Source organism: Mytilus galloprovincialis, unplaced genomic scaffold, assembly GCF_965363235.1.
Source record: "Mytilus galloprovincialis unplaced genomic scaffold, xbMytGall1.hap1.1 HAP1_SCAFFOLD_332, whole genome shotgun sequence".
Classification (NCBI taxonomy): domain Eukaryota; kingdom Metazoa; phylum Mollusca; class Bivalvia; order Mytilida; family Mytilidae; genus Mytilus; species Mytilus galloprovincialis.
In genome coordinates this window covers 1-25382 of record NW_027468239.1, presented here as the reverse complement: position 1 = coordinate 25382, position 25382 = coordinate 1, and the positions used below count along the sequence as shown (strand labels likewise).

At 35.9% G+C, this 25382-nt stretch overlaps 39 non-coding genes across 39 annotated transcripts; 19 read left to right on the top strand and 20 right to left on the bottom strand.

The window, feature by feature from the left end:
• Positions 1–287: 287 nt before the first annotated feature.
• Positions 288–369, bottom strand: Trnal-aag (transfer RNA leucine (anticodon AAG)). The gene has a single exon. It is a non-coding gene; the product is annotated as a tRNA-Leu (tRNA).
• Positions 370–1163: 794 nt separating this feature from the next.
• Positions 1164–1254, top strand: Trnam-cau (transfer RNA methionine (anticodon CAU)). The gene is given in 2 exon segments: positions 1164–1200; positions 1219–1254. It is a non-coding gene; the product is annotated as a tRNA-Met (tRNA).
• Positions 1255–1558: 304 nt separating this feature from the next.
• On the bottom strand, positions 1559–1640 carry Trnal-aag (transfer RNA leucine (anticodon AAG)). Its single transcript has one exon. It is a non-coding gene; the product is annotated as a tRNA-Leu (tRNA).
• A 794-nt stretch (positions 1641–2434) lies between these two features.
• Trnam-cau (transfer RNA methionine (anticodon CAU)) lies at positions 2435–2525 on the top strand. Its single transcript is given in 2 exon segments — positions 2435–2471; positions 2490–2525. It is a non-coding gene; the product is annotated as a tRNA-Met (tRNA).
• Positions 2526–2829: 304 nt separating this feature from the next.
• On the bottom strand, positions 2830–2911 carry Trnal-aag (transfer RNA leucine (anticodon AAG)). Its single transcript has one exon. It is a non-coding gene; the product is annotated as a tRNA-Leu (tRNA).
• Positions 2912–3705: 794 nt separating this feature from the next.
• Positions 3706–3796, top strand: Trnam-cau (transfer RNA methionine (anticodon CAU)). The gene is given in 2 exon segments: positions 3706–3742; positions 3761–3796. It is a non-coding gene; the product is annotated as a tRNA-Met (tRNA).
• Positions 3797–4100: 304 nt separating this feature from the next.
• Positions 4101–4182, bottom strand: Trnal-aag (transfer RNA leucine (anticodon AAG)). The gene has a single exon. It is a non-coding gene; the product is annotated as a tRNA-Leu (tRNA).
• A 794-nt stretch (positions 4183–4976) lies between these two features.
• On the top strand, positions 4977–5067 carry Trnam-cau (transfer RNA methionine (anticodon CAU)). Its single transcript is given in 2 exon segments — positions 4977–5013; positions 5032–5067. It is a non-coding gene; the product is annotated as a tRNA-Met (tRNA).
• Positions 5068–5371: 304 nt separating this feature from the next.
• Positions 5372–5453, bottom strand: Trnal-aag (transfer RNA leucine (anticodon AAG)). The gene has a single exon. It is a non-coding gene; the product is annotated as a tRNA-Leu (tRNA).
• Positions 5454–6247: 794 nt separating this feature from the next.
• Trnam-cau (transfer RNA methionine (anticodon CAU)) lies at positions 6248–6338 on the top strand. The gene is given in 2 exon segments: positions 6248–6284; positions 6303–6338. It is a non-coding gene; the product is annotated as a tRNA-Met (tRNA).
• Positions 6339–6642: 304 nt separating this feature from the next.
• Positions 6643–6724, bottom strand: Trnal-aag (transfer RNA leucine (anticodon AAG)). Its single transcript has one exon. It is a non-coding gene; the product is annotated as a tRNA-Leu (tRNA).
• A 794-nt stretch (positions 6725–7518) lies between these two features.
• Positions 7519–7609, top strand: Trnam-cau (transfer RNA methionine (anticodon CAU)). The gene is given in 2 exon segments: positions 7519–7555; positions 7574–7609. It is a non-coding gene; the product is annotated as a tRNA-Met (tRNA).
• Positions 7610–7913: 304 nt separating this feature from the next.
• Positions 7914–7995, bottom strand: Trnal-aag (transfer RNA leucine (anticodon AAG)). The gene has a single exon. It is a non-coding gene; the product is annotated as a tRNA-Leu (tRNA).
• Positions 7996–8789: 794 nt separating this feature from the next.
• Trnam-cau (transfer RNA methionine (anticodon CAU)) lies at positions 8790–8880 on the top strand. The gene is given in 2 exon segments: positions 8790–8826; positions 8845–8880. It is a non-coding gene; the product is annotated as a tRNA-Met (tRNA).
• A 304-nt stretch (positions 8881–9184) lies between these two features.
• Trnal-aag (transfer RNA leucine (anticodon AAG)) lies at positions 9185–9266 on the bottom strand. The gene has a single exon. It is a non-coding gene; the product is annotated as a tRNA-Leu (tRNA).
• A 794-nt stretch (positions 9267–10060) lies between these two features.
• Trnam-cau (transfer RNA methionine (anticodon CAU)) lies at positions 10061–10151 on the top strand. The gene is given in 2 exon segments: positions 10061–10097; positions 10116–10151. It is a non-coding gene; the product is annotated as a tRNA-Met (tRNA).
• A 304-nt stretch (positions 10152–10455) lies between these two features.
• Positions 10456–10537, bottom strand: Trnal-aag (transfer RNA leucine (anticodon AAG)). The gene has a single exon. It is a non-coding gene; the product is annotated as a tRNA-Leu (tRNA).
• Positions 10538–11331: 794 nt separating this feature from the next.
• On the top strand, positions 11332–11422 carry Trnam-cau (transfer RNA methionine (anticodon CAU)). The gene is given in 2 exon segments: positions 11332–11368; positions 11387–11422. It is a non-coding gene; the product is annotated as a tRNA-Met (tRNA).
• A 304-nt stretch (positions 11423–11726) lies between these two features.
• Positions 11727–11808, bottom strand: Trnal-aag (transfer RNA leucine (anticodon AAG)). Its single transcript has one exon. It is a non-coding gene; the product is annotated as a tRNA-Leu (tRNA).
• Positions 11809–12602: 794 nt separating this feature from the next.
• Trnam-cau (transfer RNA methionine (anticodon CAU)) lies at positions 12603–12693 on the top strand. The gene is given in 2 exon segments: positions 12603–12639; positions 12658–12693. It is a non-coding gene; the product is annotated as a tRNA-Met (tRNA).
• A 304-nt stretch (positions 12694–12997) lies between these two features.
• Trnal-aag (transfer RNA leucine (anticodon AAG)) lies at positions 12998–13079 on the bottom strand. The gene has a single exon. It is a non-coding gene; the product is annotated as a tRNA-Leu (tRNA).
• A 794-nt stretch (positions 13080–13873) lies between these two features.
• On the top strand, positions 13874–13964 carry Trnam-cau (transfer RNA methionine (anticodon CAU)). The gene is given in 2 exon segments: positions 13874–13910; positions 13929–13964. It is a non-coding gene; the product is annotated as a tRNA-Met (tRNA).
• Positions 13965–14268: 304 nt separating this feature from the next.
• Trnal-aag (transfer RNA leucine (anticodon AAG)) lies at positions 14269–14350 on the bottom strand. Its single transcript has one exon. It is a non-coding gene; the product is annotated as a tRNA-Leu (tRNA).
• Positions 14351–15144: 794 nt separating this feature from the next.
• Trnam-cau (transfer RNA methionine (anticodon CAU)) lies at positions 15145–15235 on the top strand. The gene is given in 2 exon segments: positions 15145–15181; positions 15200–15235. It is a non-coding gene; the product is annotated as a tRNA-Met (tRNA).
• A 304-nt stretch (positions 15236–15539) lies between these two features.
• Trnal-aag (transfer RNA leucine (anticodon AAG)) lies at positions 15540–15621 on the bottom strand. Its single transcript has one exon. It is a non-coding gene; the product is annotated as a tRNA-Leu (tRNA).
• Positions 15622–16415: 794 nt separating this feature from the next.
• Positions 16416–16506, top strand: Trnam-cau (transfer RNA methionine (anticodon CAU)). Its single transcript is given in 2 exon segments — positions 16416–16452; positions 16471–16506. It is a non-coding gene; the product is annotated as a tRNA-Met (tRNA).
• A 304-nt stretch (positions 16507–16810) lies between these two features.
• Trnal-aag (transfer RNA leucine (anticodon AAG)) lies at positions 16811–16892 on the bottom strand. The gene has a single exon. It is a non-coding gene; the product is annotated as a tRNA-Leu (tRNA).
• A 794-nt stretch (positions 16893–17686) lies between these two features.
• On the top strand, positions 17687–17777 carry Trnam-cau (transfer RNA methionine (anticodon CAU)). Its single transcript is given in 2 exon segments — positions 17687–17723; positions 17742–17777. It is a non-coding gene; the product is annotated as a tRNA-Met (tRNA).
• Positions 17778–18081: 304 nt separating this feature from the next.
• Positions 18082–18163, bottom strand: Trnal-aag (transfer RNA leucine (anticodon AAG)). Its single transcript has one exon. It is a non-coding gene; the product is annotated as a tRNA-Leu (tRNA).
• Positions 18164–18957: 794 nt separating this feature from the next.
• Positions 18958–19048, top strand: Trnam-cau (transfer RNA methionine (anticodon CAU)). Its single transcript is given in 2 exon segments — positions 18958–18994; positions 19013–19048. It is a non-coding gene; the product is annotated as a tRNA-Met (tRNA).
• Positions 19049–19352: 304 nt separating this feature from the next.
• Trnal-aag (transfer RNA leucine (anticodon AAG)) lies at positions 19353–19434 on the bottom strand. The gene has a single exon. It is a non-coding gene; the product is annotated as a tRNA-Leu (tRNA).
• Positions 19435–20228: 794 nt separating this feature from the next.
• Positions 20229–20319, top strand: Trnam-cau (transfer RNA methionine (anticodon CAU)). The gene is given in 2 exon segments: positions 20229–20265; positions 20284–20319. It is a non-coding gene; the product is annotated as a tRNA-Met (tRNA).
• A 304-nt stretch (positions 20320–20623) lies between these two features.
• Trnal-aag (transfer RNA leucine (anticodon AAG)) lies at positions 20624–20705 on the bottom strand. Its single transcript has one exon. It is a non-coding gene; the product is annotated as a tRNA-Leu (tRNA).
• A 794-nt stretch (positions 20706–21499) lies between these two features.
• On the top strand, positions 21500–21590 carry Trnam-cau (transfer RNA methionine (anticodon CAU)). Its single transcript is given in 2 exon segments — positions 21500–21536; positions 21555–21590. It is a non-coding gene; the product is annotated as a tRNA-Met (tRNA).
• A 304-nt stretch (positions 21591–21894) lies between these two features.
• On the bottom strand, positions 21895–21976 carry Trnal-aag (transfer RNA leucine (anticodon AAG)). The gene has a single exon. It is a non-coding gene; the product is annotated as a tRNA-Leu (tRNA).
• Positions 21977–22770: 794 nt separating this feature from the next.
• On the top strand, positions 22771–22861 carry Trnam-cau (transfer RNA methionine (anticodon CAU)). Its single transcript is given in 2 exon segments — positions 22771–22807; positions 22826–22861. It is a non-coding gene; the product is annotated as a tRNA-Met (tRNA).
• A 304-nt stretch (positions 22862–23165) lies between these two features.
• Positions 23166–23247, bottom strand: Trnal-aag (transfer RNA leucine (anticodon AAG)). Its single transcript has one exon. It is a non-coding gene; the product is annotated as a tRNA-Leu (tRNA).
• Positions 23248–24041: 794 nt separating this feature from the next.
• Trnam-cau (transfer RNA methionine (anticodon CAU)) lies at positions 24042–24132 on the top strand. The gene is given in 2 exon segments: positions 24042–24078; positions 24097–24132. It is a non-coding gene; the product is annotated as a tRNA-Met (tRNA).
• Positions 24133–24436: 304 nt separating this feature from the next.
• On the bottom strand, positions 24437–24518 carry Trnal-aag (transfer RNA leucine (anticodon AAG)). Its single transcript has one exon. It is a non-coding gene; the product is annotated as a tRNA-Leu (tRNA).
• Between the last annotated feature and the right edge of the window lie 864 nt (positions 24519–25382).

Sequence of the window (25382 nt, the reverse complement as noted above, 5' to 3'; positions counted from 1 at the left end):
TTACTCTTGTTTTCAAAGCATGTCTAATAGTTCTAAAAACTTGTGTTATACATTTGCACCTGTAATATGCTATTTTCCGCAATGTTTGTCATGCATTTTAAACTGCATTGAGATAGCGCTTAGCATCTGCAATATATGTGATCATGGATTAAACAGAATAATTCTTTTCTATTAAGTATTACAACAATTTTAATATCTTCTGTGTATTAACTTTTTATCCATTTCATATTTTGTCAATCAATGCAAAAATCGATGAATAAATTTTCTTGCTTACTAAAAAAATCACTTGGCAGCGGTGGGATTCGAACCCACGCCTCCGAGGAGACTGGTGCCTTAAACCAGCGCCTTAGACCGCTCGGCCACGCTACCGACGCTTTATATTGGAGCTAAATCAAGATATCATTCGTTTACAACATTTACAACTGGTAAAAATATGTCTTATAGGCATACATTACGAAATATTACGTAGAAATATGTTTCTTTTTGGTTTTCCAAAATCAAACTAAAATTCTTTCTTAATACTCAATGCATGCAATCATATTATATATTTCACTTCTTTCTCTAAACAGAGTTATCCATTTTTTGGTCAGTTCCCTTTTTCTGGAATGTCTATATATGGTAACATGCATAGTTTTAGCTGAGCATTTGATACTCACAAGTAACATCATACCGGAGAGGCGTTTTTCACCATTTCACATTGGACGGAACCATGCAATCTATATTGTACATTGTGGGGGGTGCGATCGACGCAACTAGTCATGAGTAGAAACTGTATATATAACGCTTGAACGCTAGCTCGCTGTTCGCTCATCGAAACCTGAAAAATGCATGTGCAAAACGGGCAAATTGGATAGCAAACTTTTTCTCGTTAGCAACAAATTGCCTCTGCAGAATATTATTCTGACGAGTTACTATCAGCACTATACTCAATCCCCCTTTGGAGAAAAGAATATGAAGAAAAAAAACCTCAAACAATTAAAAGTATTTCATATAGTAAAGAGCTATAAAAATGAACAACCAACACAGCTCATTATGTTTTGAAATGTGTTTCCTTTAAGATAAACATGTTTCTTTCTGCCCTACACTCACCTTGACAAGTAACTACAATGTTAATGGTAATGTTATGAAGTATTTACACCTTAAATTGGAGGTTTAGAATCATGGCCTCGGTAGCGCAGTAGGTAGCGCGTCAGTCTCATAATCACAAATGACAGAGCGATCTGAAGGTCGTGAGTTCGATCCTCACCCGGGGCATAGTTTTTTTCTACCCGTTACTCTTGTTTTCAAAGCATGTCTAATAGTTCTAAAAACTTGTGTTATACATTTGCACCTGTAATATGCTATTTTCCGCAATGTTTGTCATGCATTTTAAACTGCATTGAGATAGCGCTTAGCATCTGCAATATATGTGATCATGGATTAAACAGAATAATTCTTTTCTATTAAGTATTACAACAATTTTAATATCTTCTGTGTATTAACTTTTTATCCATTTCATATTTTGTCAATCAATGCAAAAATCGATGAATAAATTTTCTTGCTTACTAAAAAAATCACTTGGCAGCGGTGGGATTCGAACCCACGCCTCCGAGGAGACTGGTGCCTTAAACCAGCGCCTTAGACCGCTCGGCCACGCTACCGACGCTTTATATTGGAGCTAAATCAAGATATCATTCGTTTACAACATTTACAACTGGTAAAAATATGTCTTATAGGCATACATTACGAAATATTACGTAGAAATATGTTTCTTTTTGGTTTTCCAAAATCAAACTAAAATTCTTTCTTAATACTCAATGCATGCAATCATATTATATATTTCACTTCTTTCTCTAAACAGAGTTATCCATTTTTTGGTCAGTTCCCTTTTTCTGGAATGTCTATATATGGTAACATGCATAGTTTTAGCTGAGCATTTGATACTCACAAGTAACATCATACCGGAGAGGCGTTTTTCACCATTTCACATTGGACGGAACCATGCAATCTATATTGTACATTGTGGGGGGTGCGATCGACGCAACTAGTCATGAGTAGAAACTGTATATATAACGCTTGAACGCTAGCTCGCTGTTCGCTCATCGAAACCTGAAAAATGCATGTGCAAAACGGGCAAATTGGATAGCAAACTTTTTCTCGTTAGCAACAAATTGCCTCTGCAGAATATTATTCTGACGAGTTACTATCAGCACTATACTCAATCCCCCTTTGGAGAAAAGAATATGAAGAAAAAAAACCTCAAACAATTAAAAGTATTTCATATAGTAAAGAGCTATAAAAATGAACAACCAACACAGCTCATTATGTTTTGAAATGTGTTTCCTTTAAGATAAACATGTTTCTTTCTGCCCTACACTCACCTTGACAAGTAACTACAATGTTAATGGTAATGTTATGAAGTATTTACACCTTAAATTGGAGGTTTAGAATCATGGCCTCGGTAGCGCAGTAGGTAGCGCGTCAGTCTCATAATCACAAATGACAGAGCGATCTGAAGGTCGTGAGTTCGATCCTCACCCGGGGCATAGTTTTTTTCTACCCGTTACTCTTGTTTTCAAAGCATGTCTAATAGTTCTAAAAACTTGTGTTATACATTTGCACCTGTAATATGCTATTTTCCGCAATGTTTGTCATGCATTTTAAACTGCATTGAGATAGCGCTTAGCATCTGCAATATATGTGATCATGGATTAAACAGAATAATTCTTTTCTATTAAGTATTACAACAATTTTAATATCTTCTGTGTATTAACTTTTTATCCATTTCATATTTTGTCAATCAATGCAAAAATCGATGAATAAATTTTCTTGCTTACTAAAAAAATCACTTGGCAGCGGTGGGATTCGAACCCACGCCTCCGAGGAGACTGGTGCCTTAAACCAGCGCCTTAGACCGCTCGGCCACGCTACCGACGCTTTATATTGGAGCTAAATCAAGATATCATTCGTTTACAACATTTACAACTGGTAAAAATATGTCTTATAGGCATACATTACGAAATATTACGTAGAAATATGTTTCTTTTTGGTTTTCCAAAATCAAACTAAAATTCTTTCTTAATACTCAATGCATGCAATCATATTATATATTTCACTTCTTTCTCTAAACAGAGTTATCCATTTTTTGGTCAGTTCCCTTTTTCTGGAATGTCTATATATGGTAACATGCATAGTTTTAGCTGAGCATTTGATACTCACAAGTAACATCATACCGGAGAGGCGTTTTTCACCATTTCACATTGGACGGAACCATGCAATCTATATTGTACATTGTGGGGGGTGCGATCGACGCAACTAGTCATGAGTAGAAACTGTATATATAACGCTTGAACGCTAGCTCGCTGTTCGCTCATCGAAACCTGAAAAATGCATGTGCAAAACGGGCAAATTGGATAGCAAACTTTTTCTCGTTAGCAACAAATTGCCTCTGCAGAATATTATTCTGACGAGTTACTATCAGCACTATACTCAATCCCCCTTTGGAGAAAAGAATATGAAGAAAAAAAACCTCAAACAATTAAAAGTATTTCATATAGTAAAGAGCTATAAAAATGAACAACCAACACAGCTCATTATGTTTTGAAATGTGTTTCCTTTAAGATAAACATGTTTCTTTCTGCCCTACACTCACCTTGACAAGTAACTACAATGTTAATGGTAATGTTATGAAGTATTTACACCTTAAATTGGAGGTTTAGAATCATGGCCTCGGTAGCGCAGTAGGTAGCGCGTCAGTCTCATAATCACAAATGACAGAGCGATCTGAAGGTCGTGAGTTCGATCCTCACCCGGGGCATAGTTTTTTTCTACCCGTTACTCTTGTTTTCAAAGCATGTCTAATAGTTCTAAAAACTTGTGTTATACATTTGCACCTGTAATATGCTATTTTCCGCAATGTTTGTCATGCATTTTAAACTGCATTGAGATAGCGCTTAGCATCTGCAATATATGTGATCATGGATTAAACAGAATAATTCTTTTCTATTAAGTATTACAACAATTTTAATATCTTCTGTGTATTAACTTTTTATCCATTTCATATTTTGTCAATCAATGCAAAAATCGATGAATAAATTTTCTTGCTTACTAAAAAAATCACTTGGCAGCGGTGGGATTCGAACCCACGCCTCCGAGGAGACTGGTGCCTTAAACCAGCGCCTTAGACCGCTCGGCCACGCTACCGACGCTTTATATTGGAGCTAAATCAAGATATCATTCGTTTACAACATTTACAACTGGTAAAAATATGTCTTATAGGCATACATTACGAAATATTACGTAGAAATATGTTTCTTTTTGGTTTTCCAAAATCAAACTAAAATTCTTTCTTAATACTCAATGCATGCAATCATATTATATATTTCACTTCTTTCTCTAAACAGAGTTATCCATTTTTTGGTCAGTTCCCTTTTTCTGGAATGTCTATATATGGTAACATGCATAGTTTTAGCTGAGCATTTGATACTCACAAGTAACATCATACCGGAGAGGCGTTTTTCACCATTTCACATTGGACGGAACCATGCAATCTATATTGTACATTGTGGGGGGTGCGATCGACGCAACTAGTCATGAGTAGAAACTGTATATATAACGCTTGAACGCTAGCTCGCTGTTCGCTCATCGAAACCTGAAAAATGCATGTGCAAAACGGGCAAATTGGATAGCAAACTTTTTCTCGTTAGCAACAAATTGCCTCTGCAGAATATTATTCTGACGAGTTACTATCAGCACTATACTCAATCCCCCTTTGGAGAAAAGAATATGAAGAAAAAAAACCTCAAACAATTAAAAGTATTTCATATAGTAAAGAGCTATAAAAATGAACAACCAACACAGCTCATTATGTTTTGAAATGTGTTTCCTTTAAGATAAACATGTTTCTTTCTGCCCTACACTCACCTTGACAAGTAACTACAATGTTAATGGTAATGTTATGAAGTATTTACACCTTAAATTGGAGGTTTAGAATCATGGCCTCGGTAGCGCAGTAGGTAGCGCGTCAGTCTCATAATCACAAATGACAGAGCGATCTGAAGGTCGTGAGTTCGATCCTCACCCGGGGCATAGTTTTTTTCTACCCGTTACTCTTGTTTTCAAAGCATGTCTAATAGTTCTAAAAACTTGTGTTATACATTTGCACCTGTAATATGCTATTTTCCGCAATGTTTGTCATGCATTTTAAACTGCATTGAGATAGCGCTTAGCATCTGCAATATATGTGATCATGGATTAAACAGAATAATTCTTTTCTATTAAGTATTACAACAATTTTAATATCTTCTGTGTATTAACTTTTTATCCATTTCATATTTTGTCAATCAATGCAAAAATCGATGAATAAATTTTCTTGCTTACTAAAAAAATCACTTGGCAGCGGTGGGATTCGAACCCACGCCTCCGAGGAGACTGGTGCCTTAAACCAGCGCCTTAGACCGCTCGGCCACGCTACCGACGCTTTATATTGGAGCTAAATCAAGATATCATTCGTTTACAACATTTACAACTGGTAAAAATATGTCTTATAGGCATACATTACGAAATATTACGTAGAAATATGTTTCTTTTTGGTTTTCCAAAATCAAACTAAAATTCTTTCTTAATACTCAATGCATGCAATCATATTATATATTTCACTTCTTTCTCTAAACAGAGTTATCCATTTTTTGGTCAGTTCCCTTTTTCTGGAATGTCTATATATGGTAACATGCATAGTTTTAGCTGAGCATTTGATACTCACAAGTAACATCATACCGGAGAGGCGTTTTTCACCATTTCACATTGGACGGAACCATGCAATCTATATTGTACATTGTGGGGGGTGCGATCGACGCAACTAGTCATGAGTAGAAACTGTATATATAACGCTTGAACGCTAGCTCGCTGTTCGCTCATCGAAACCTGAAAAATGCATGTGCAAAACGGGCAAATTGGATAGCAAACTTTTTCTCGTTAGCAACAAATTGCCTCTGCAGAATATTATTCTGACGAGTTACTATCAGCACTATACTCAATCCCCCTTTGGAGAAAAGAATATGAAGAAAAAAAACCTCAAACAATTAAAAGTATTTCATATAGTAAAGAGCTATAAAAATGAACAACCAACACAGCTCATTATGTTTTGAAATGTGTTTCCTTTAAGATAAACATGTTTCTTTCTGCCCTACACTCACCTTGACAAGTAACTACAATGTTAATGGTAATGTTATGAAGTATTTACACCTTAAATTGGAGGTTTAGAATCATGGCCTCGGTAGCGCAGTAGGTAGCGCGTCAGTCTCATAATCACAAATGACAGAGCGATCTGAAGGTCGTGAGTTCGATCCTCACCCGGGGCATAGTTTTTTTCTACCCGTTACTCTTGTTTTCAAAGCATGTCTAATAGTTCTAAAAACTTGTGTTATACATTTGCACCTGTAATATGCTATTTTCCGCAATGTTTGTCATGCATTTTAAACTGCATTGAGATAGCGCTTAGCATCTGCAATATATGTGATCATGGATTAAACAGAATAATTCTTTTCTATTAAGTATTACAACAATTTTAATATCTTCTGTGTATTAACTTTTTATCCATTTCATATTTTGTCAATCAATGCAAAAATCGATGAATAAATTTTCTTGCTTACTAAAAAAATCACTTGGCAGCGGTGGGATTCGAACCCACGCCTCCGAGGAGACTGGTGCCTTAAACCAGCGCCTTAGACCGCTCGGCCACGCTACCGACGCTTTATATTGGAGCTAAATCAAGATATCATTCGTTTACAACATTTACAACTGGTAAAAATATGTCTTATAGGCATACATTACGAAATATTACGTAGAAATATGTTTCTTTTTGGTTTTCCAAAATCAAACTAAAATTCTTTCTTAATACTCAATGCATGCAATCATATTATATATTTCACTTCTTTCTCTAAACAGAGTTATCCATTTTTTGGTCAGTTCCCTTTTTCTGGAATGTCTATATATGGTAACATGCATAGTTTTAGCTGAGCATTTGATACTCACAAGTAACATCATACCGGAGAGGCGTTTTTCACCATTTCACATTGGACGGAACCATGCAATCTATATTGTACATTGTGGGGGGTGCGATCGACGCAACTAGTCATGAGTAGAAACTGTATATATAACGCTTGAACGCTAGCTCGCTGTTCGCTCATCGAAACCTGAAAAATGCATGTGCAAAACGGGCAAATTGGATAGCAAACTTTTTCTCGTTAGCAACAAATTGCCTCTGCAGAATATTATTCTGACGAGTTACTATCAGCACTATACTCAATCCCCCTTTGGAGAAAAGAATATGAAGAAAAAAAACCTCAAACAATTAAAAGTATTTCATATAGTAAAGAGCTATAAAAATGAACAACCAACACAGCTCATTATGTTTTGAAATGTGTTTCCTTTAAGATAAACATGTTTCTTTCTGCCCTACACTCACCTTGACAAGTAACTACAATGTTAATGGTAATGTTATGAAGTATTTACACCTTAAATTGGAGGTTTAGAATCATGGCCTCGGTAGCGCAGTAGGTAGCGCGTCAGTCTCATAATCACAAATGACAGAGCGATCTGAAGGTCGTGAGTTCGATCCTCACCCGGGGCATAGTTTTTTTCTACCCGTTACTCTTGTTTTCAAAGCATGTCTAATAGTTCTAAAAACTTGTGTTATACATTTGCACCTGTAATATGCTATTTTCCGCAATGTTTGTCATGCATTTTAAACTGCATTGAGATAGCGCTTAGCATCTGCAATATATGTGATCATGGATTAAACAGAATAATTCTTTTCTATTAAGTATTACAACAATTTTAATATCTTCTGTGTATTAACTTTTTATCCATTTCATATTTTGTCAATCAATGCAAAAATCGATGAATAAATTTTCTTGCTTACTAAAAAAATCACTTGGCAGCGGTGGGATTCGAACCCACGCCTCCGAGGAGACTGGTGCCTTAAACCAGCGCCTTAGACCGCTCGGCCACGCTACCGACGCTTTATATTGGAGCTAAATCAAGATATCATTCGTTTACAACATTTACAACTGGTAAAAATATGTCTTATAGGCATACATTACGAAATATTACGTAGAAATATGTTTCTTTTTGGTTTTCCAAAATCAAACTAAAATTCTTTCTTAATACTCAATGCATGCAATCATATTATATATTTCACTTCTTTCTCTAAACAGAGTTATCCATTTTTTGGTCAGTTCCCTTTTTCTGGAATGTCTATATATGGTAACATGCATAGTTTTAGCTGAGCATTTGATACTCACAAGTAACATCATACCGGAGAGGCGTTTTTCACCATTTCACATTGGACGGAACCATGCAATCTATATTGTACATTGTGGGGGGTGCGATCGACGCAACTAGTCATGAGTAGAAACTGTATATATAACGCTTGAACGCTAGCTCGCTGTTCGCTCATCGAAACCTGAAAAATGCATGTGCAAAACGGGCAAATTGGATAGCAAACTTTTTCTCGTTAGCAACAAATTGCCTCTGCAGAATATTATTCTGACGAGTTACTATCAGCACTATACTCAATCCCCCTTTGGAGAAAAGAATATGAAGAAAAAAAACCTCAAACAATTAAAAGTATTTCATATAGTAAAGAGCTATAAAAATGAACAACCAACACAGCTCATTATGTTTTGAAATGTGTTTCCTTTAAGATAAACATGTTTCTTTCTGCCCTACACTCACCTTGACAAGTAACTACAATGTTAATGGTAATGTTATGAAGTATTTACACCTTAAATTGGAGGTTTAGAATCATGGCCTCGGTAGCGCAGTAGGTAGCGCGTCAGTCTCATAATCACAAATGACAGAGCGATCTGAAGGTCGTGAGTTCGATCCTCACCCGGGGCATAGTTTTTTTCTACCCGTTACTCTTGTTTTCAAAGCATGTCTAATAGTTCTAAAAACTTGTGTTATACATTTGCACCTGTAATATGCTATTTTCCGCAATGTTTGTCATGCATTTTAAACTGCATTGAGATAGCGCTTAGCATCTGCAATATATGTGATCATGGATTAAACAGAATAATTCTTTTCTATTAAGTATTACAACAATTTTAATATCTTCTGTGTATTAACTTTTTATCCATTTCATATTTTGTCAATCAATGCAAAAATCGATGAATAAATTTTCTTGCTTACTAAAAAAATCACTTGGCAGCGGTGGGATTCGAACCCACGCCTCCGAGGAGACTGGTGCCTTAAACCAGCGCCTTAGACCGCTCGGCCACGCTACCGACGCTTTATATTGGAGCTAAATCAAGATATCATTCGTTTACAACATTTACAACTGGTAAAAATATGTCTTATAGGCATACATTACGAAATATTACGTAGAAATATGTTTCTTTTTGGTTTTCCAAAATCAAACTAAAATTCTTTCTTAATACTCAATGCATGCAATCATATTATATATTTCACTTCTTTCTCTAAACAGAGTTATCCATTTTTTGGTCAGTTCCCTTTTTCTGGAATGTCTATATATGGTAACATGCATAGTTTTAGCTGAGCATTTGATACTCACAAGTAACATCATACCGGAGAGGCGTTTTTCACCATTTCACATTGGACGGAACCATGCAATCTATATTGTACATTGTGGGGGGTGCGATCGACGCAACTAGTCATGAGTAGAAACTGTATATATAACGCTTGAACGCTAGCTCGCTGTTCGCTCATCGAAACCTGAAAAATGCATGTGCAAAACGGGCAAATTGGATAGCAAACTTTTTCTCGTTAGCAACAAATTGCCTCTGCAGAATATTATTCTGACGAGTTACTATCAGCACTATACTCAATCCCCCTTTGGAGAAAAGAATATGAAGAAAAAAAACCTCAAACAATTAAAAGTATTTCATATAGTAAAGAGCTATAAAAATGAACAACCAACACAGCTCATTATGTTTTGAAATGTGTTTCCTTTAAGATAAACATGTTTCTTTCTGCCCTACACTCACCTTGACAAGTAACTACAATGTTAATGGTAATGTTATGAAGTATTTACACCTTAAATTGGAGGTTTAGAATCATGGCCTCGGTAGCGCAGTAGGTAGCGCGTCAGTCTCATAATCACAAATGACAGAGCGATCTGAAGGTCGTGAGTTCGATCCTCACCCGGGGCATAGTTTTTTTCTACCCGTTACTCTTGTTTTCAAAGCATGTCTAATAGTTCTAAAAACTTGTGTTATACATTTGCACCTGTAATATGCTATTTTCCGCAATGTTTGTCATGCATTTTAAACTGCATTGAGATAGCGCTTAGCATCTGCAATATATGTGATCATGGATTAAACAGAATAATTCTTTTCTATTAAGTATTACAACAATTTTAATATCTTCTGTGTATTAACTTTTTATCCATTTCATATTTTGTCAATCAATGCAAAAATCGATGAATAAATTTTCTTGCTTACTAAAAAAATCACTTGGCAGCGGTGGGATTCGAACCCACGCCTCCGAGGAGACTGGTGCCTTAAACCAGCGCCTTAGACCGCTCGGCCACGCTACCGACGCTTTATATTGGAGCTAAATCAAGATATCATTCGTTTACAACATTTACAACTGGTAAAAATATGTCTTATAGGCATACATTACGAAATATTACGTAGAAATATGTTTCTTTTTGGTTTTCCAAAATCAAACTAAAATTCTTTCTTAATACTCAATGCATGCAATCATATTATATATTTCACTTCTTTCTCTAAACAGAGTTATCCATTTTTTGGTCAGTTCCCTTTTTCTGGAATGTCTATATATGGTAACATGCATAGTTTTAGCTGAGCATTTGATACTCACAAGTAACATCATACCGGAGAGGCGTTTTTCACCATTTCACATTGGACGGAACCATGCAATCTATATTGTACATTGTGGGGGGTGCGATCGACGCAACTAGTCATGAGTAGAAACTGTATATATAACGCTTGAACGCTAGCTCGCTGTTCGCTCATCGAAACCTGAAAAATGCATGTGCAAAACGGGCAAATTGGATAGCAAACTTTTTCTCGTTAGCAACAAATTGCCTCTGCAGAATATTATTCTGACGAGTTACTATCAGCACTATACTCAATCCCCCTTTGGAGAAAAGAATATGAAGAAAAAAAACCTCAAACAATTAAAAGTATTTCATATAGTAAAGAGCTATAAAAATGAACAACCAACACAGCTCATTATGTTTTGAAATGTGTTTCCTTTAAGATAAACATGTTTCTTTCTGCCCTACACTCACCTTGACAAGTAACTACAATGTTAATGGTAATGTTATGAAGTATTTACACCTTAAATTGGAGGTTTAGAATCATGGCCTCGGTAGCGCAGTAGGTAGCGCGTCAGTCTCATAATCACAAATGACAGAGCGATCTGAAGGTCGTGAGTTCGATCCTCACCCGGGGCATAGTTTTTTTCTACCCGTTACTCTTGTTTTCAAAGCATGTCTAATAGTTCTAAAAACTTGTGTTATACATTTGCACCTGTAATATGCTATTTTCCGCAATGTTTGTCATGCATTTTAAACTGCATTGAGATAGCGCTTAGCATCTGCAATATATGTGATCATGGATTAAACAGAATAATTCTTTTCTATTAAGTATTACAACAATTTTAATATCTTCTGTGTATTAACTTTTTATCCATTTCATATTTTGTCAATCAATGCAAAAATCGATGAATAAATTTTCTTGCTTACTAAAAAAATCACTTGGCAGCGGTGGGATTCGAACCCACGCCTCCGAGGAGACTGGTGCCTTAAACCAGCGCCTTAGACCGCTCGGCCACGCTACCGACGCTTTATATTGGAGCTAAATCAAGATATCATTCGTTTACAACATTTACAACTGGTAAAAATATGTCTTATAGGCATACATTACGAAATATTACGTAGAAATATGTTTCTTTTTGGTTTTCCAAAATCAAACTAAAATTCTTTCTTAATACTCAATGCATGCAATCATATTATATATTTCACTTCTTTCTCTAAACAGAGTTATCCATTTTTTGGTCAGTTCCCTTTTTCTGGAATGTCTATATATGGTAACATGCATAGTTTTAGCTGAGCATTTGATACTCACAAGTAACATCATACCGGAGAGGCGTTTTTCACCATTTCACATTGGACGGAACCATGCAATCTATATTGTACATTGTGGGGGGTGCGATCGACGCAACTAGTCATGAGTAGAAACTGTATATATAACGCTTGAACGCTAGCTCGCTGTTCGCTCATCGAAACCTGAAAAATGCATGTGCAAAACGGGCAAATTGGATAGCAAACTTTTTCTCGTTAGCAACAAATTGCCTCTGCAGAATATTATTCTGACGAGTTACTATCAGCACTATACTCAATCCCCCTTTGGAGAAAAGAATATGAAGAAAAAAAACCTCAAACAATTAAAAGTATTTCATATAGTAAAGAGCTATAAAAATGAACAACCAACACAGCTCATTATGTTTTGAAATGTGTTTCCTTTAAGATAAACATGTTTCTTTCTGCCCTACACTCACCTTGACAAGTAACTACAATGTTAATGGTAATGTTATGAAGTATTTACACCTTAAATTGGAGGTTTAGAATCATGGCCTCGGTAGCGCAGTAGGTAGCGCGTCAGTCTCATAATCACAAATGACAGAGCGATCTGAAGGTCGTGAGTTCGATCCTCACCCGGGGCATAGTTTTTTTCTACCCGTTACTCTTGTTTTCAAAGCATGTCTAATAGTTCTAAAAACTTGTGTTATACATTTGCACCTGTAATATGCTATTTTCCGCAATGTTTGTCATGCATTTTAAACTGCATTGAGATAGCGCTTAGCATCTGCAATATATGTGATCATGGATTAAACAGAATAATTCTTTTCTATTAAGTATTACAACAATTTTAATATCTTCTGTGTATTAACTTTTTATCCATTTCATATTTTGTCAATCAATGCAAAAATCGATGAATAAATTTTCTTGCTTACTAAAAAAATCACTTGGCAGCGGTGGGATTCGAACCCACGCCTCCGAGGAGACTGGTGCCTTAAACCAGCGCCTTAGACCGCTCGGCCACGCTACCGACGCTTTATATTGGAGCTAAATCAAGATATCATTCGTTTACAACATTTACAACTGGTAAAAATATGTCTTATAGGCATACATTACGAAATATTACGTAGAAATATGTTTCTTTTTGGTTTTCCAAAATCAAACTAAAATTCTTTCTTAATACTCAATGCATGCAATCATATTATATATTTCACTTCTTTCTCTAAACAGAGTTATCCATTTTTTGGTCAGTTCCCTTTTTCTGGAATGTCTATATATGGTAACATGCATAGTTTTAGCTGAGCATTTGATACTCACAAGTAACATCATACCGGAGAGGCGTTTTTCACCATTTCACATTGGACGGAACCATGCAATCTATATTGTACATTGTGGGGGGTGCGATCGACGCAACTAGTCATGAGTAGAAACTGTATATATAACGCTTGAACGCTAGCTCGCTGTTCGCTCATCGAAACCTGAAAAATGCATGTGCAAAACGGGCAAATTGGATAGCAAACTTTTTCTCGTTAGCAACAAATTGCCTCTGCAGAATATTATTCTGACGAGTTACTATCAGCACTATACTCAATCCCCCTTTGGAGAAAAGAATATGAAGAAAAAAAACCTCAAACAATTAAAAGTATTTCATATAGTAAAGAGCTATAAAAATGAACAACCAACACAGCTCATTATGTTTTGAAATGTGTTTCCTTTAAGATAAACATGTTTCTTTCTGCCCTACACTCACCTTGACAAGTAACTACAATGTTAATGGTAATGTTATGAAGTATTTACACCTTAAATTGGAGGTTTAGAATCATGGCCTCGGTAGCGCAGTAGGTAGCGCGTCAGTCTCATAATCACAAATGACAGAGCGATCTGAAGGTCGTGAGTTCGATCCTCACCCGGGGCATAGTTTTTTTCTACCCGTTACTCTTGTTTTCAAAGCATGTCTAATAGTTCTAAAAACTTGTGTTATACATTTGCACCTGTAATATGCTATTTTCCGCAATGTTTGTCATGCATTTTAAACTGCATTGAGATAGCGCTTAGCATCTGCAATATATGTGATCATGGATTAAACAGAATAATTCTTTTCTATTAAGTATTACAACAATTTTAATATCTTCTGTGTATTAACTTTTTATCCATTTCATATTTTGTCAATCAATGCAAAAATCGATGAATAAATTTTCTTGCTTACTAAAAAAATCACTTGGCAGCGGTGGGATTCGAACCCACGCCTCCGAGGAGACTGGTGCCTTAAACCAGCGCCTTAGACCGCTCGGCCACGCTACCGACGCTTTATATTGGAGCTAAATCAAGATATCATTCGTTTACAACATTTACAACTGGTAAAAATATGTCTTATAGGCATACATTACGAAATATTACGTAGAAATATGTTTCTTTTTGGTTTTCCAAAATCAAACTAAAATTCTTTCTTAATACTCAATGCATGCAATCATATTATATATTTCACTTCTTTCTCTAAACAGAGTTATCCATTTTTTGGTCAGTTCCCTTTTTCTGGAATGTCTATATATGGTAACATGCATAGTTTTAGCTGAGCATTTGATACTCACAAGTAACATCATACCGGAGAGGCGTTTTTCACCATTTCACATTGGACGGAACCATGCAATCTATATTGTACATTGTGGGGGGTGCGATCGACGCAACTAGTCATGAGTAGAAACTGTATATATAACGCTTGAACGCTAGCTCGCTGTTCGCTCATCGAAACCTGAAAAATGCATGTGCAAAACGGGCAAATTGGATAGCAAACTTTTTCTCGTTAGCAACAAATTGCCTCTGCAGAATATTATTCTGACGAGTTACTATCAGCACTATACTCAATCCCCCTTTGGAGAAAAGAATATGAAGAAAAAAAACCTCAAACAATTAAAAGTATTTCATATAGTAAAGAGCTATAAAAATGAACAACCAACACAGCTCATTATGTTTTGAAATGTGTTTCCTTTAAGATAAACATGTTTCTTTCTGCCCTACACTCACCTTGACAAGTAACTACAATGTTAATGGTAATGTTATGAAGTATTTACACCTTAAATTGGAGGTTTAGAATCATGGCCTCGGTAGCGCAGTAGGTAGCGCGTCAGTCTCATAATCACAAATGACAGAGCGATCTGAAGGTCGTGAGTTCGATCCTCACCCGGGGCATAGTTTTTTTCTACCCGTTACTCTTGTTTTCAAAGCATGTCTAATAGTTCTAAAAACTTGTGTTATACATTTGCACCTGTAATATGCTATTTTCCGCAATGTTTGTCATGCATTTTAAACTGCATTGAGATAGCGCTTAGCATCTGCAATATATGTGATCATGGATTAAACAGAATAATTCTTTTCTATTAAGTATTACAACAATTTTAATATCTTCTGTGTATTAACTTTTTATCCATTTCATATTTTGTCAATCAATGCAAAAATCGATGAATAAATTTTCTTGCTTACTAAAAAAATCACTTGGCAGCGGTGGGATTCGAACCCACGCCTCCGAGGAGACTGGTGCCTTAAACCAGCGCCTTAGACCGCTCGGCCACGCTACCGACGCTTTATATTGGAGCTAAATCAAGATATCATTCGTTTACAACATTTACAACTGGTAAAAATATGTCTTATAGGCATACATTACGAAATATTACGTAGAAATATGTTTCTTTTTGGTTTTCCAAAATCAAACTAAAATTCTTTCTTAATACTCAATGCATGCAATCATATTATATATTTCACTTCTTTCTCTAAACAGAGTTATCCATTTTTTGGTCAGTTCCCTTTTTCTGGAATGTCTATATATGGTAACATGCATAGTTTTAGCTGAGCATTTGATACTCACAAGTAACATCATACCGGAGAGGCGTTTTTCACCATTTCACATTGGACGGAACCATGCAATCTATATTGTACATTGTGGGGGGTGCGATCGACGCAACTAGTCATGAGTAGAAACTGTATATATAACGCTTGAACGCTAGCTCGCTGTTCGCTCATCGAAACCTGAAAAATGCATGTGCAAAACGGGCAAATTGGATAGCAAACTTTTTCTCGTTAGCAACAAATTGCCTCTGCAGAATATTATTCTGACGAGTTACTATCAGCACTATACTCAATCCCCCTTTGGAGAAAAGAATATGAAGAAAAAAAACCTCAAACAATTAAAAGTATTTCATATAGTAAAGAGCTATAAAAATGAACAACCAACACAGCTCATTATGTTTTGAAATGTGTTTCCTTTAAGATAAACATGTTTCTTTCTGCCCTACACTCACCTTGACAAGTAACTACAATGTTAATGGTAATGTTATGAAGTATTTACACCTTAAATTGGAGGTTTAGAATCATGGCCTCGGTAGCGCAGTAGGTAGCGCGTCAGTCTCATAATCACAAATGACAGAGCGATCTGAAGGTCGTGAGTTCGATCCTCACCCGGGGCATAGTTTTTTTCTACCCGTTACTCTTGTTTTCAAAGCATGTCTAATAGTTCTAAAAACTTGTGTTATACATTTGCACCTGTAATATGCTATTTTCCGCAATGTTTGTCATGCATTTTAAACTGCATTGAGATAGCGCTTAGCATCTGCAATATATGTGATCATGGATTAAACAGAATAATTCTTTTCTATTAAGTATTACAACAATTTTAATATCTTCTGTGTATTAACTTTTTATCCATTTCATATTTTGTCAATCAATGCAAAAATCGATGAATAAATTTTCTTGCTTACTAAAAAAATCACTTGGCAGCGGTGGGATTCGAACCCACGCCTCCGAGGAGACTGGTGCCTTAAACCAGCGCCTTAGACCGCTCGGCCACGCTACCGACGCTTTATATTGGAGCTAAATCAAGATATCATTCGTTTACAACATTTACAACTGGTAAAAATATGTCTTATAGGCATACATTACGAAATATTACGTAGAAATATGTTTCTTTTTGGTTTTCCAAAATCAAACTAAAATTCTTTCTTAATACTCAATGCATGCAATCATATTATATATTTCACTTCTTTCTCTAAACAGAGTTATCCATTTTTTGGTCAGTTCCCTTTTTCTGGAATGTCTATATATGGTAACATGCATAGTTTTAGCTGAGCATTTGATACTCACAAGTAACATCATACCGGAGAGGCGTTTTTCACCATTTCACATTGGACGGAACCATGCAATCTATATTGTACATTGTGGGGGGTGCGATCGACGCAACTAGTCATGAGTAGAAACTGTATATATAACGCTTGAACGCTAGCTCGCTGTTCGCTCATCGAAACCTGAAAAATGCATGTGCAAAACGGGCAAATTGGATAGCAAACTTTTTCTCGTTAGCAACAAATTGCCTCTGCAGAATATTATTCTGACGAGTTACTATCAGCACTATACTCAATCCCCCTTTGGAGAAAAGAATATGAAGAAAAAAAACCTCAAACAATTAAAAGTATTTCATATAGTAAAGAGCTATAAAAATGAACAACCAACACAGCTCATTATGTTTTGAAATGTGTTTCCTTTAAGATAAACATGTTTCTTTCTGCCCTACACTCACCTTGACAAGTAACTACAATGTTAATGGTAATGTTATGAAGTATTTACACCTTAAATTGGAGGTTTAGAATCATGGCCTCGGTAGCGCAGTAGGTAGCGCGTCAGTCTCATAATCACAAATGACAGAGCGATCTGAAGGTCGTGAGTTCGATCCTCACCCGGGGCATAGTTTTTTTCTACCCGTTACTCTTGTTTTCAAAGCATGTCTAATAGTTCTAAAAACTTGTGTTATACATTTGCACCTGTAATATGCTATTTTCCGCAATGTTTGTCATGCATTTTAAACTGCATTGAGATAGCGCTTAGCATCTGCAATATATGTGATCATGGATTAAACAGAATAATTCTTTTCTATTAAGTATTACAACAATTTTAATATCTTCTGTGTATTAACTTTTTATCCATTTCATATTTTGTCAATCAATGCAAAAATCGATGAATAAATTTTCTTGCTTACTAAAAAAATCACTTGGCAGCGGTGGGATTCGAACCCACGCCTCCGAGGAGACTGGTGCCTTAAACCAGCGCCTTAGACCGCTCGGCCACGCTACCGACGCTTTATATTGGAGCTAAATCAAGATATCATTCGTTTACAACATTTACAACTGGTAAAAATATGTCTTATAGGCATACATTACGAAATATTACGTAGAAATATGTTTCTTTTTGGTTTTCCAAAATCAAACTAAAATTCTTTCTTAATACTCAATGCATGCAATCATATTATATATTTCACTTCTTTCTCTAAACAGAGTTATCCATTTTTTGGTCAGTTCCCTTTTTCTGGAATGTCTATATATGGTAACATGCATAGTTTTAGCTGAGCATTTGATACTCACAAGTAACATCATACCGGAGAGGCGTTTTTCACCATTTCACATTGGACGGAACCATGCAATCTATATTGTACATTGTGGGGGGTGCGATCGACGCAACTAGTCATGAGTAGAAACTGTATATATAACGCTTGAACGCTAGCTCGCTGTTCGCTCATCGAAACCTGAAAAATGCATGTGCAAAACGGGCAAATTGGATAGCAAACTTTTTCTCGTTAGCAACAAATTGCCTCTGCAGAATATTATTCTGACGAGTTACTATCAGCACTATACTCAATCCCCCTTTGGAGAAAAGAATATGAAGAAAAAAAACCTCAAACAATTAAAAGTATTTCATATAGTAAAGAGCTATAAAAATGAACAACCAACACAGCTCATTATGTTTTGAAATGTGTTTCCTTTAAGATAAACATGTTTCTTTCTGCCCTACACTCACCTTGACAAGTAACTACAATGTTAATGGTAATGTTATGAAGTATTTACACCTTAAATTGGAGGTTTAGAATCATGGCCTCGGTAGCGCAGTAGGTAGCGCGTCAGTCTCATAATCACAAATGACAGAGCGATCTGAAGGTCGTGAGTTCGATCCTCACCCGGGGCATAGTTTTTTTCTACCCGTTACTCTTGTTTTCAAAGCATGTCTAATAGTTCTAAAAACTTGTGTTATACATTTGCACCTGTAATATGCTATTTTCCGCAATGTTTGTCATGCATTTTAAACTGCATTGAGATAGCGCTTAGCATCTGCAATATATGTGATCATGGATTAAACAGAATAATTCTTTTCTATTAAGTATTACAACAATTTTAATATCTTCTGTGTATTAACTTTTTATCCATTTCATATTTTGTCAATCAATGCAAAAATCGATGAATAAATTTTCTTGCTTACTAAAAAAATCACTTGGCAGCGGTGGGATTCGAACCCACGCCTCCGAGGAGACTGGTGCCTTAAACCAGCGCCTTAGACCGCTCGGCCACGCTACCGACGCTTTATATTGGAGCTAAATCAAGATATCATTCGTTTACAACATTTACAACTGGTAAAAATATGTCTTATAGGCATACATTACGAAATATTACGTAGAAATATGTTTCTTTTTGGTTTTCCAAAATCAAACTAAAATTCTTTCTTAATACTCAATGCATGCAATCATATTATATATTTCACTTCTTTCTCTAAACAGAGTTATCCATTTTTTGGTCAGTTCCCTTTTTCTGGAATGTCTATATATGGTAACATGCATAGTTTTAGCTGAGCATTTGATACTCACAAGTAACATCATACCGGAGAGGCGTTTTTCACCATTTCACATTGGACGGAACCATGCAATCTATATTGTACATTGTGGGGGGTGCGATCGACGCAACTAGTCATGAGTAGAAACTGTATATATAACGCTTGAACGCTAGCTCGCTGTTCGCTCATCGAAACCTGAAAAATGCATGTGCAAAACGGGCAAATTGGATAGCAAACTTTTTCTCGTTAGCAACAAATTGCCTCTGCAGAATATTATTCTGACGAGTTACTATCAGCACTATACTCAATCCCCCTTTGGAGAAAAGAATATGAAGAAAAAAAACCTCAAACAATTAAAAGTATTTCATATAGTAAAGAGCTATAAAAATGAACAACCAACACAGCTCATTATGTTTTGAAATGTGTTTCCTTTAAGATAAACATGTTTCTTTCTGCCCTACACTCACCTTGACAAGTAACTACAATGTTAATGGTAATGTTATGAAGTATTTACACCTTAAATTGGAGGTTTAGAATCATGGCCTCGGTAGCGCAGTAGGTAGCGCGTCAGTCTCATAATCACAAATGACAGAGCGATCTGAAGGTCGTGAGTTCGATCCTCACCCGGGGCATAGTTTTTTTCTACCCGTTACTCTTGTTTTCAAAGCATGTCTAATAGTTCTAAAAACTTGTGTTATACATTTGCACCTGTAATATGCTATTTTCCGCAATGTTTGTCATGCATTTTAAACTGCATTGAGATAGCGCTTAGCATCTGCAATATATGTGATCATGGATTAAACAGAATAATTCTTTTCTATTAAGTATTACAACAATTTTAATATCTTCTGTGTATTAACTTTTTATCCATTTCATATTTTGTCAATCAATGCAAAAATCGATGAATAAATTTTCTTGCTTACTAAAAAAATCACTTGGCAGCGGTGGGATTCGAACCCACGCCTCCGAGGAGACTGGTGCCTTAAACCAGCGCCTTAGACCGCTCGGCCACGCTACCGACGCTTTATATTGGAGCTAAATCAAGATATCATTCGTTTACAACATTTACAACTGGTAAAAATATGTCTTATAGGCATACATTACGAAATATTACGTAGAAATATGTTTCTTTTTGGTTTTCCAAAATCAAACTAAAATTCTTTCTTAATACTCAATGCATGCAATCATATTATATATTTCACTTCTTTCTCTAAACAGAGTTATCCATTTTTTGGTCAGTTCCCTTTTTCTGGAATGTCTATATATGGTAACATGCATAGTTTTAGCTGAGCATTTGATACTCACAAGTAACATCATACCGGAGAGGCGTTTTTCACCATTTCACATTGGACGGAACCATGCAATCTATATTGTACATTGTGGGGGGTGCGATCGACGCAACTAGTCATGAGTAGAAACTGTATATATAACGCTTGAACGCTAGCTCGCTGTTCGCTCATCGAAACCTGAAAAATGCATGTGCAAAACGGGCAAATTGGATAGCAAACTTTTTCTCGTTAGCAACAAATTGCCTCTGCAGAATATTATTCTGACGAGTTACTATCAGCACTATACTCAATCCCCCTTTGGAGAAAAGAATATGAAGAAAAAAAACCTCAAACAATTAAAAGTATTTCATATAGTAAAGAGCTATAAAAATGAACAACCAACACAGCTCATTATGTTTTGAAATGTGTTTCCTTTAAGATAAACATGTTTCTTTCTGCCCTACACTCACCTTGACAAGTAACTACAATGTTAATGGTAATGTTATGAAGTATTTACACCTTAAATTGGAGGTTTAGAATCATGGCCTCGGTAGCGCAGTAGGTAGCGCGTCAGTCTCATAATCACAAATGACAGAGCGATCTGAAGGTCGTGAGTTCGATCCTCACCCGGGGCATAGTTTTTTTCTACCCGTTACTCTTGTTTTCAAAGCATGTCTAATAGTTCTAAAAACTTGTGTTATACATTTGCACCTGTAATATGCTATTTTCCGCAATGTTTGTCATGCATTTTAAACTGCATTGAGATAGCGCTTAGCATCTGCAATATATGTGATCATGGATTAAACAGAATAATTCTTTTCTATTAAGTATTACAACAATTTTAATATCTTCTGTGTATTAACTTTTTATCCATTTCATATTTTGTCAATCAATGCAAAAATCGATGAATAAATTTTCTTGCTTACTAAAAAAATCACTTGGCAGCGGTGGGATTCGAACCCACGCCTCCGAGGAGACTGGTGCCTTAAACCAGCGCCTTAGACCGCTCGGCCACGCTACCGACGCTTTATATTGGAGCTAAATCAAGATATCATTCGTTTACAACATTTACAACTGGTAAAAATATGTCTTATAGGCATACATTACGAAATATTACGTAGAAATATGTTTCTTTTTGGTTTTCCAAAATCAAACTAAAATTCTTTCTTAATACTCAATGCATGCAATCATATTATATATTTCACTTCTTTCTCTAAACAGAGTTATCCATTTTTTGGTCAGTTCCCTTTTTCTGGAATGTCTATATATGGTAACATGCATAGTTTTAGCTGAGCATTTGATACTCACAAGTAACATCATACCGGAGAGGCGTTTTTCACCATTTCACATTGGACGGAACCATGCAATCTATATTGTACATTGTGGGGGGTGCGATCGACGCAACTAGTCATGAGTAGAAACTGTATATATAACGCTTGAACGCTAGCTCGCTGTTCGCTCATCGAAACCTGAAAAATGCATGTGCAAAACGGGCAAATTGGATAGCAAACTTTTTCTCGTTAGCAACAAATTGCCTCTGCAGAATATTATTCTGACGAGTTACTATCAGCACTATACTCAATCCCCCTTTGGAGAAAAGAATATGAAGAAAAAAAACCTCAAACAATTAAAAGTATTTCATATAGTAAAGAGCTATAAAAATGAACAACCAACACAGCTCATTATGTTTTGAAATGTGTTTCCTTTAAGATAAACATGTTTCTTTCTGCCCTACACTCACCTTGACAAGTAACTACAATGTTAATGGTAATGTTATGAAGTATTTACACCTTAAATTGGAGGTTTAGAATCATGGCCTCGGTAGCGCAGTAGGTAGCGCGTCAGTCTCATAATCACAAATGACAGAGCGATCTGAAGGTCGTGAGTTCGATCCTCACCCGGGGCATAGTTTTTTTCTACCCGTTACTCTTGTTTTCAAAGCATGTCTAATAGTTCTAAAAACTTGTGTTATACATTTGCACCTGTAATATGCTATTTTCCGCAATGTTTGTCATGCATTTTAAACTGCATTGAGATAGCGCTTAGCATCTGCAATATATGTGATCATGGATTAAACAGAATAATTCTTTTCTATTAAGTATTACAACAATTTTAATATCTTCTGTGTATTAACTTTTTATCCATTTCATATTTTGTCAATCAATGCAAAAATCGATGAATAAATTTTCTTGCTTACTAAAAAAATCACTTGGCAGCGGTGGGATTCGAACCCACGCCTCCGAGGAGACTGGTGCCTTAAACCAGCGCCTTAGACCGCTCGGCCACGCTACCGACGCTTTATATTGGAGCTAAATCAAGATATCATTCGTTTACAACATTTACAACTGGTAAAAATATGTCTTATAGGCATACATTACGAAATATTACGTAGAAATATGTTTCTTTTTGGTTTTCCAAAATCAAACTAAAATTCTTTCTTAATACTCAATGCATGCAATCATATTATATATTTCACTTCTTTCTCTAAACAGAGTTATCCATTTTTTGGTCAGTTCCCTTTTTCTGGAATGTCTATATATGGTAACATGCATAGTTTTAGCTGAGCATTTGATACTCACAAGTAACATCATACCGGAGAGGCGTTTTTCACCATTTCACATTGGACGGAACCATGCAATCTATATTGTACATTGTGGGGGGTGCGATCGACGCAACTAGTCATGAGTAGAAACTGTATATATAACGCTTGAACGCTAGCTCGCTGTTCGCTCATCGAAACCTGAAAAATGCATGTGCAAAACGGGCAAATTGGATAGCAAACTTTTTCTCGTTAGCAACAAATTGCCTCTGCAGAATATTATTCTGACGAGTTACTATCAGCACTATACTCAATCCCCCTTTGGAGAAAAGAATATGAAGAAAAAAAACCTCAAACAATTAAAAGTATTTCATATAGTAAAGAGCTATAAAAATGAACAACCAACACAGCTCATTATGTTTTGAAATGTGTTTCCTTTAAGATAAACATGTTTCTTTCTGCCCTACACTCACCTTGACAAGTAACTACAATGTTAATGGTAATGTTATGAAGTATTTACACCTTAAATTGGAGGTTTAGAATCATGGCCTCGGTAGCGCAGTAGGTAGCGCGTCAGTCTCATAATCACAAATGACAGAGCGATCTGAAGGTCGTGAGTTCGATCCTCACCCGGGGCATAGTTTTTTTCTACCCGTTACTCTTGTTTTCAAAGCATGTCTAATAGTTCTAAAAACTTGTGTTATACATTTGCACCTGTAATATGCTATTTTCCGCAATGTTTGTCATGCATTTTAAACTGCATTGAGATAGCGCTTAGCATCTGCAATATATGTGATCATGGATTAAACAGAATAATTCTTTTCTATTAAGTATTACAACAATTTTAATATCTTCTGTGTATTAACTTTTTATCCATTTCATATTTTGTCAATCAATGCAAAAATCGATGAATAAATTTTCTTGCTTACTAAAAAAATCACTTGGCAGCGGTGGGATTCGAACCCACGCCTCCGAGGAGACTGGTGCCTTAAACCAGCGCCTTAGACCGCTCGGCCACGCTACCGACGCTTTATATTGGAGCTAAATCAAGATATCATTCGTTTACAACATTTACAACTGGTAAAAATATGTCTTATAGGCATACATTACGAAATATTACGTAGAAATATGTTTCTTTTTGGTTTTCCAAAATCAAACTAAAATTCTTTCTTAATACTCAATGCATGCAATCATATTATATATTTCACTTCTTTCTCTAAACAGAGTTATCCATTTTTTGGTCAGTTCCCTTTTTCTGGAATGTCTATATATGGTAACATGCATAGTTTTAGCTGAGCATTTGATACTCACAAGTAACATCATACCGGAGAGGCGTTTTTCACCATTTCACATTGGACGGAACCATGCAATCTATATTGTACATTGTGGGGGGTGCGATCGACGCAACTAGTCATGAGTAGAAACTGTATATATAACGCTTGAACGCTAGCTCGCTGTTCGCTCATCGAAACCTGAAAAATGCATGTGCAAAACGGGCAAATTGGATAGCAAACTTTTTCTCGTTAGCAACAAATTGCCTCTGCAGAATATTATTCTGACGAGTTACTATCAGCACTATACTCAATCCCCCTTTGGAGAAAAGAATATGAAGAAAAAAAACCTCAAACAATTAAAAGTATTTCATATAGTAAAGAGCTATAAAAATGAACAACCAACACAGCTCATTATGTTTTGAAATGTGTTTCCTTTAAGATAAACATGTTTCTTTCTGCCCTACACTCACCTTGACAAGTAACTACAATGTTAATGGTAATGTTATGAAGTATTTACACCTTAAATTGGAGGTTTAGAATCATGGCCTCGGTAGCGCAGTAGGTAGCGCGTCAGTCTCATAATCACAAATGACAGAGCGATCTGAAGGTCGTGA